Source organism: Octopus bimaculoides, chromosome 24, assembly GCF_046866305.1.
Source record: "Octopus bimaculoides isolate indiv1 chromosome 24, ASM4686630v1, whole genome shotgun sequence".
Taxonomy (NCBI): Eukaryota; Metazoa; Mollusca; class Cephalopoda; order Octopoda; family Octopodidae; genus Octopus; species Octopus bimaculoides.
In genome coordinates, this window is record NC_142951.1 from 24,236,486 (window position 1) to 24,246,485 (window position 10,000).

At 37.3% G+C, this 10,000-nt stretch overlaps 1 long non-coding RNA gene across 1 annotated transcript in view; it reads left to right on the forward strand.

The window, feature by feature from the left end:
• The window catches only part of LOC128250819 (uncharacterized), a 482,529-nt gene that overhangs the window by 441,696 nt on the left and 30,833 nt on the right, over window positions 1-10,000 (forward strand). The window lies entirely within an intron of this gene.

Consider the following 10,000-nt stretch of genomic DNA (forward strand, 5'->3'; position numbering starts at 1 on the left):
ATTTATTCAATTGCGAAATAGTCCTCAAAATTATTTATTCAATTGCGAAATATTTATTCAATTGCGAAATAGTCCTCAAAAATTATTTATTCAATTGCGAAATAGTCATCAAAATTTTTTATTCAATTGCGAAATAGTCCTCAAAATTATTTATTCAATTGCGAAATAGTCCTCGAAATTATTCATTCAATTGCGAAATAGTCCTCAAAATTATTTATTCAATTGCGAAATAGTCATCAAAATTATTTATTCAATTGCGAAATAGTCTTCGAAATTATTTATTCAATTGCGAAATAGTCCTCGAAATTATTTATTCAATTGCAAAATAGTCCTCGAAATTATTTATTCAATTGCGAAATAGTCCTCAAAATTATTTATTCACTTGCGAAACAGTCCTCAAAATTATTTATTCAAATGCGAAATAGTCCTCAAAATAATTTTTCACTTGCGAAATAGTCCTCAAGATTATTTATTCAATTGCGAAATAGTCCTCAAAATTTATTATTCACTTGCGAAATAGTCCTCAAAATTATTTATTCAATTGCGAAATAGTCCTCAAAATTATTTATTCAATTGCGAAATAGTTCTCGAAATTATTTATTCAATTGCGAAATAGTCCTCGAGATTATTTATTCAATTGCGAAATAGTCATCAAAATTATTTATTCAATTGCGAAATAGTCTTCGAAATTATTTATTCAATTGCGAAATAGTCCTCGAAATTATTTATTCAATTGCAAAATAGTCCTCGAAATTATTTATTCAATTGCGAAATAGTCCTCAAAATTATTTATTCAATTGCGAAATAGTCATCAAAATTATTTATTCACTTGCGAAACAGTCCTCAAAATTATTTATTCAATTGCGAAATAGTCCTCAAAATAATTTTTCACTTGCGAAATAGTCCTCAAGATTATTTATTCAATTGCGAAATAGTCTTCAAAATTAATTATTCACTTGCGAAATAGTCCTCAAAATTATTTATTCAATTGCGAAATAGTCCTCAAAATTATTTATTCACTTGCGAAATAGTCCTCAAAATTATTTATTCACTTGCGAAATAGTCCTCAAAATTATTTATTCACTTGCGAAATAGTCCTCGAAATTATTTATTCAATTGCGAAATAGTCCTCAAAATTATTTATTCACTTGCGAAATAGTCCTCAAAATTATTTATTCAATTGCGAAATAGTCCTCAAAATTATTTATTCAATTGCGAAATAGTCATCAAAATTATTTATTCACTTGCGAAAAAGTCCTCAAAATTATTTATTCACTTGCGAAATAGTCCTCAAAATTATTTATTCAATTGCGAAATAGTCCTCAAAATTATTTATTCACTTGCGAAATAGTCCTCAAAATTATTTATTCACTTGCGAAATAGTCCTCGAAATTATTTATTCAATTGCGAAATAGTCCTCAAAATTATTTATTCACTTGCGAAATAGTCCTCAAAATTATTTATTCAATTGCGAAATAGTCCTCAAAATAATTTTTCACTTGCGAAATAGTCCTCAAGATTATTTATTCAATTGCGAAATAGTCCTCAAAATTAATTATTCACTTGCGAAATAGTCCTCAAAATTATTTATTCAATTGCGAAATAGTCCTCAAAATTATTTATTCACTTGCGAAATAGTCATCAAAATTATTTATTCACTTGCGAAATAGTCCTCAAAATTATTTATTCACTTGCGAAATAGTCCTCAAAATTATTTATTCAATTGCGAAATAGTCCTCAAAATTATTTATTCACTTGCGAAAAAGTCCTCAAAATTATTTATTCAATTGCGAAATAGTCCTCAAAAGTGTGTGTGTGGGGGGGGGGGGGCTTGTTTAAGTTTCCGTCAACCAAATCCACTCACAAGGCTTTGGTCGGCCTGAGGTTATAGTCGAAAGCACTTGCTCAAGGTAGCACGCAGAGGGACTGGTCCTGGAACTATATGGTTGGGAAGCAACCTTCTTACCGCACAGTCACGCCATGTCTGCAAATCTTTGTTAACAACGACCCTAAACGCGAACCTAACATAAAGCTTTACAAGAGGAGTTCATAATGAGTTCAGTTCCTACGCTGAGCTCTTCAAAGAGATATAAAAGGGGGGCCGCAGACGTCAAACAACTTTGGCTAAGTTCCTCGCCTCTGAAGCAAATGATGATGATGATGGTGGTGGTGGTGGTGATGATGATGATGATCTACAGGAGCCAAGATAGAGTTCCCCCTCTACCTCCCAATAGCTTAACCATACCAGTCAACATCATTTGTGGTGAGTACGTACTTTCCCAACGATATTACTGCATTCTTATTTGTTCCCTTGTGTATTACTCTCGAAAGATTTTTATGTAGACATATTGTACTGCGTGTACTTAAAAAGCTGTTATTTTTATGCATGGAAGTGGTTGCAGTATTATTATTATTATTATTTTATTTTTTATTTTTTTGTAGGTTATCTTTTTCTAAAAAAAATTTCGTCAGAATACACCTAAGTTACTAGCATGGAAATCATTGAGAACTTTTTTCGCATTACAGAATTAAACGCTACGGCATATATATATATATATATATATATATATATATGAAAATATTTCTTCAGTGTTCGCTATTTTACCCTCGTTCTGGTCTAACGACCCTCCATGTTTGTTTTCGTTCGGTTTCCTTGTATGTCTCCACTGTCCTCTTTTTGTTCCCAACTTTGACCCTCCATAAATCCAAAATTTTATTTTGGTATTTATGAGAACAACTGTCTTCGAAGACTCATATTGTCGTTCAATGCTCGAAATGAGGAGTAGATAGACAACCGACAACTGATGAAGGGTAGTTCTTTGTGTTACTTGTCCTATTTTTTTATGTTTTTCTCGTTGTTTGCGTATGGAACTTATTTGTTTTTGTATTTCATATTGTTTACTGTTGGTGTCGACCTGTACCCATATATGCATGTGTATATATATATATATATATATATATATATATATATATATATATATTTATATATATGTGTGTGTGTGTGTGTGTGTGTGTATGTGTGTGTGTGTGTGTATGTGTGTGTGTTTCTCTCCCCACCTCTCTCTCTCTCTCTGCTTTAACTCTAAATAGTGACAACTGCGTAAAGTCCAGCTCAAATATCGGCTGAAAAAACTGGCTACTCATCTTAAGTTTGGGCGATTATAAACCAAGTGTGAGGAGAGATTAACAAATATGGGAGTGTGCGTTGGGTCCTTTTCGGACTTTCGCCTCCAGTCGAACACATCGACTCGAAATATGCATCAAATATGATCTGGCCGTGTCAGACACTTTCCATCAGCATCCCAAAAGATGGTTTTATAGTTGGTTGCATCCCCGGTCGAAATATTGATATCTGTTGTAATTGCTCGCTAGAACAATATTACGAGCATAAGCGTTGAGGACGAAGATGGCGTGCCACAAAATATGTCGGTTGTTGTGTGACGGGATATAAGGAAATGGAAGCAATTGGAATGTAGAGGTGTACTATCTTCTGTCCTGTAGATCAACAGCAGCAGCGATTGCTTCGGAGCCGAATAACTTGTTTGACGTCACCGGCGTCCCATCTCTTCGAAGAGGTCAGCGTAGGAACTGAGTTCATTATGAATTCCACTTGGCCCCATCTTGATAAGGAAGAAGACTGTTTGGCATAGACGTCATGACACTGACCATATGGCATGACCGAACCCATTTTGATGCCATCACACTTGACAGCGGACATTTTGAGAGCGGCAAATAACATACTCTTTTACTCTTTTACTTGTTTCAGTCATTTGACTGCGGCCATGCTGGAGCACCGCCATTAGTCGAGCAAATCGACTCCAGGACTTATTCTTTTTGTAAGCCTAGTACTTATTCTATCGATATGTTTTGCCGAACCGCTATGTTACGGGAACGTAAACACACCAGCATCGGTTGTCAAGCGATGTTGGGGGGACAAACACAGACAAATAAACACACACACACACATATATATAAATATACATATATACGTCGGGCTTCTTTCAGTTTCCGTCTACCAATTCCACTCACAAGGCTTTGGTCGGCCCGAGGCTATAGGAGGAGACACTTGCCCAAGGTGCCACGCAGTGGGACTGAACCCGGAAACCATGTGGTTGGTAAGCAAGCTACTTACCACACAGCCACTCGTGCGCCTATGTTTAAGTTATTCAATTAATTAATTAGTCATTATTTCATCAGTATTGCCATTTTCATTCTGACCTTTTAAAATCTCAGTTTAAAGTGCCACCTCTAGTTGTGCAGCCAAAAGTTCGTGCGAATGGCTGTTTCCTTCCTTGCTACCTTTCTAGCTTTAATACGTAACTTTGGCACCGATTTCATTAGCTTACAATATCAACTTATTTGTGGAGGTGCATGGCCTAATGGTTAGGGTGTCAGCACCATGATCGTAAGATTGTGGTTTCGATTCCTGGATCGGGCAACGCATTGTGTTCTTGAGCAAAACACTTCATTTCACGTTGCTCCAGTCCACTCAGCTGGCAAAAATGAGTAACGCAGCGATGGACTGGCGTCCCGTCCAGCTGGGGAACACATACACCATTGAAACCGGGAAACCGGGCCCATGAGCCTGGCTAGGCTTTAAAAGGGCACATTTATTTATTATCAACTTATTTGCAGCTATGCTTGCCTTGTCAAAGATGTAGATCAGCGATGGCAAACATATGGCACAGGTTTTTCATTGGATCCGAATGAACTTGATATTAAACCGCAAAGTTTTGAGAAACCCACTGATATTTAAAAGTTTTGAGAGTAATCTCAACATATTTGCGCAGGCAATGTGGTAAGAAGCATGCTTCCTAACCACATGGATCCAGGTCTAGCCCCACTGCATGGCACCTTGGTTAAGTGTACTCTACTATAGCCTCGGACCGACCGAAGCTCTGTGGGTGGATTTGGTAGAGGGAAACTGAAAGAAGCCCGTCGTGTATAATATATATATATATATATATATATATATATATATATGTGTGTGTGTGTGTGTGTGTGTGTGTGTGTGTGTTTGTTCCTCACCACTTTACAACCGGTGTTGGTGTGTGTACGTCCCCATAACTTAGCAGTTCAGCAAAAGGACCGATAAAATAAGTACTAGGCTTTAAAAAATGAAGTACTGAGGTCGACATATTCAACTAAAAATTCAAGGCGTTACCCCAGCATGGCCGCGGTCATGACTGAAACAAGTAAAAGATAAAAGATATTTCAACGTAATTTAGAAAGTAAAAATTTCAAGGAACATTAAGACTATAAGAATCTTGATGAACAGGATGCGAAACATTTTATAGACGTCCTATGGGTGGTAACGAAACGGTTTTGCCCTAGATTTACACAATTCGTTGATCTACACAACACAATACAATTTATAAAATTCCAGATGGAGCAGATTTCACGGATCTGAAATTGAATGTGTTTGAATGGCTGGGTTTAAGAGATTTAGGATATTCAGTGAGTCAACTTCTAATCCAATCGTATTTGGAAGTGAAAATTCATTCCGCTTAAAGTTCATTTAGAAAAACAAAAATTGAATGTGAATATATAAAAGAAATTGTGAATAAATATTCAGACTGTGAACTTTTGGGAATGTGCAATTGTTTTCTCGAAAATTTTAGTGCACTTAAAATTCTTGCAAAAGTATTCCTAGCAATTTTCTCATGAACGTATTCATGTGAAACATTGTTTTCTACATTGAACAAGAGAAACAGTATGGCTGATGTCATGAGTGCTGCTTTCAGAACAGCATTAAAGTCTATCCACTATATTTGTCCTATAAATTTGCTGTCTTCTCGAAGTCTGTTGGTTGATCATAAAAGTTCAGGCAGCTGTTTTTTTAAATTTCATTTTATTATCTTAGTTTTACAAAGGCGGCGAACGGGCAGAGTAGTTAGCACGCTGGACGTTCTGAGTTCAAATTCCGCCGAGGTCGACTTTGCCTTTCATCCGTTCGGGGTCGATATAATCAACTTGTCCCCTCTCCCAAAATTTCAGGCCTTGTGCTTATCATCCTAGTTTTATGAAGTATATGTTGAAAGTTTAAGTTATATTTTTGCGAATAACCCTCTTCCCATACGAGAGAAACAGATCCCTAATCTGGGACCCAACACGCTAAAATATGTTTTCCGGTTCCAAACTTGTTGCATTGAACGCAAACCCGGGTATTACCTTCGTAACACAGAGGAGAGAAAAATAAATAAATGCAGGAGTCTGACCGGCCGCTCTCACTTTGTGCCGATCGCCGTTGAGCCCTCAGGTGTTCTCGGATTCCGCACTGCCGTTTTCCTCCGCAAAATCAGGATATCGACGACCCGTCTGAGAAATGAGCCCCGCGAGGTAGGGCGACTGCTGCAGCAAGTTTCGCTGGCCATTGTCCGCGACAGCACCATCGCAGTCATAACCGCGATACGCAGCTGACCATTTCATTTATTCTGGGGTTTGAGGCCCGTTGCTCCCCCACCCTCCATTTTCTGCTGCTTAATCCCCTCGTTATTTCTTCTTTATGTTTCTTTGTTTCCTTGTAATTAAAGTGTGATAAATAAAGTTTATAATATTCATTTTTACAAATTATACTAGAGAAATAGTTCCTCCTCGAACGAGACAGCAAATTACCAGCTGATAACGTGAAAAGTTCCTTGTCAAGGCACCAGTCTGGACCATCTATCTTCGTGGAAGATAGCAGTATTTATATATATTTTTTTTATGATAAGAAAAGGAGACAACACATGAAAGAAACGATTATCTTATGTACTTCATTAGCTTACAGCTGTTTCTACTGTGAGATGCAATGGTTCTCATAGTTGAATACCGATGCACAGATATGTATATTGACGTATGTATGTATGTATATATATATATATATATATATATATATATATATATATATATATATATATATATATATATATATATATATATATATATACATACATATATAGACTTTAAATAGAGCTCAAAACTGATCCATTGAAAATACTTTATTATAATAATAATAATAATGAAAATGACCTATGAACATTTCGATGCAATATCCAGAACGATTCATACATATTATAAAATACTATAAAATATGGGATACCACATCTCATCGGGGCCTTATTGTTATTGTTATTATTATTATTATTATTATTATTATTATTATTATTATTATTATTATTATTATTATTATTATTATATTCAGAACGTAAAGACAGACGAAATGCCGCTAAGCATTTTGCTAGGCGTGCTAACGATTCTTATTTCATTATTGCCCACAAGGTGCTAAACATAGAGAGGACAAACAAGGACAGACAAAGAGATTAAGTCGATTACATCGACCCCAGTGCGTAGCTGGTACTTAATTTATCGATCCTGAAAGGATGAAAGGCAAAGTCGACCTCGGCGGAATTTGAACTCAGAACGTAACGGCAGACGAAATTCCGCTAAGCAATTCGTCCAGCGTGCTAACGATTCTGCTAGCTTGCCGCCTTAATAATAATAATAATACTAATAATAATAATAATAATAATACAGTCCTGGCTAAGAAGGAATATATTCACAGACACGACAGAGCTGGGACCTATATACACTGGAAGCTATGCCAACACTATGGAATAACAACAGAAAAAAGATGGTATAAACACACGCCAGAAAAGGTCACAGAAAACGAGAAAGCAACCATACTCTGGGATATGCCAATACACACAGATAGAGAAATTAAGGCAAATAGACCAGATATAGTTGTCAAAGATCACGAAGAAAACAAATGCTTTCTAATTGCTGTATCAATACCAGCAGATGACAACGTTTCTCTAAAAGAAATGGAAAAGCTTTCAAAATACAAAGACCTGGAAATAGAGATAACTCGAATGTGGAATCTAAAAACAGAAACAATTCCTATCATAGTAGGTGCCTTAGGTATAATAAAAACATATTCAGACAAATACATAACAAAAACACCACGACTTACAAATATATATAACATACAGAAAATTGCACTACTGGGTACTGCACACATTCTACGCAAAACACTTTCAATACAGTAAACATAAGAGCACCACAGCAAACCACAGCACATACCCAAGGCGCACAGAGCTGCGCTCGGTAGTGAAGTGAAAGCACGTTATAAAAATAAAACTACTGAACAATAATAATAATAATAAACAGCGAAAATGACATATTTGAAATGATTAAAGCTTCTACTGAAGTCTGAACTTAATTCAAGGAATTTAACAAATGCGATCAACACATGGGAGGTTGTTGACATGTGTTATAGTGCTGAAATACGGAACTGAACGAAAGCTATAATAGATACGTTAGACAGAAAAATGAGAAAGATTCAATGTATGGAGGACTTCAGCCGAACGTCCTTGTCAGTTGTTGACCAGAAAGCTGGAATATTTATGACTGTATGAATGAAGAGCAAAGACCAGGTGACCATTTATGATTCTTAAAAATTTTTTATTTGGTTCAGTCATTAGACTGCGGCCATGCTAGAGCACCGCCTTGAAATATTTTTAGTCGAAGGAATCGACCCCAGTAATTTTTTTAAAGTTGTTGCTATTGTTTGTTCCATCTCGAGCCATGCTTGGTTCGTAAGGGCCGGTTTCCCGGTTTCATTGGCGTATAGGTCCCCCACCTGGATGGAATGCTGGGCCATCACAGGTGAGCTGCTAGATGCAGGAGAAAAGAGTGAAAGTTGTGGCGAAAGAGTCAGCAGAAGTTCGCCATTACCTTCTGCCGGAGTTGCGTGGAGCTTAGGTGTTTCGCTCATAAACACACACATCTCCAGGTCTGAGATTCAAACCCACGATCCCTCGAATGCGAGTCCGATGCTCTAACCAATAGGCCATGTGCCTCCACACTTTTTAAAGCCTGGAACTTATTTCATCGATTATTTTGCTGAACCGCTAAGTTACGGGGGACGTAAACATATCAACACCGGTTGTCAAGCGGTGGTGGGAAAACACAGACACAAAGACGCACATACATAGATATACATATATACGATGTGATTCTTTCAGTTTCCGTCTACCAAATCCACTCATAAGGCTTTGGTCGCCCAAGGTGCCACGCAGTTTAACTGAACCCGGAATCGTGTTGTTGGGAAGCAAGCTTCTTACCACGCAGCCACGCCTGCACCTAACAAAGGGGAACCGAGCGCTCATCACAAGACCTTGGGTTACTCTGGCACACCAAACCATGTACCTTCTCTTAGTTCTTGCCGTTAGCCTGCAAACACATGAAGTATGGAGCCGCTTCAGTTCTTACACACTGACTAATTTTCTTAAAGTTTACTAGACCTGTTGTCACCTATGGTCACCTTCTATAAGTGGTACTTGAAAAGTTAATTAGAACTTTTGCTTGAGAGGAAAAGCTCAGTTCGCAATCCTTCCAGTGGTTTCCACTATCATACATCGCTCGACACAACCATTAGCCAGAGGAAGCCTACTTGTTCTTTCTCACCAAAAGTAGGTCAATGTTCATTATAGATCGATCGACTAGTCGGGATGGGAGGACTGGGCGCTGTTGTTTGGACGTTAGCAATTCGGTATGATTGATTAAACATGGAACCTGTTTGGAGACAGTACATTTTGGCACTGGAGGTAAGCACGTGCATGGGCACGCGCACGTGTAGAATATACACCTACAAATAGAGAGCACGAGAGAAAGATAGCGAGTGGGGAGAGAGAGAGAGAGAGAGAGAGAGAGAGAGAGAGAGAGAGAGAGAGAGAGAGAGAGAGAGAGAGAGGTGTTACAATTTATTAATTAAACATCGTCGGTATAAACATTTACCCTCTCCTCATACACATAAAGAGAAATATGCACACACATAAATAGAGAGAGAGAGAGTGAGTAGTGAGTGAGTGAGTGAGAACTATAAAACACATTAAAACGAGAGAAACATTAATATGCTTGAGGTCGAATAAGTCAACGTTGAATTAACGATGTCAAAACAGCCGCGCCAAAACAACTGTGCCAAAACGTCTCACATCCTTGACTGGTAATCAGTTCCCTC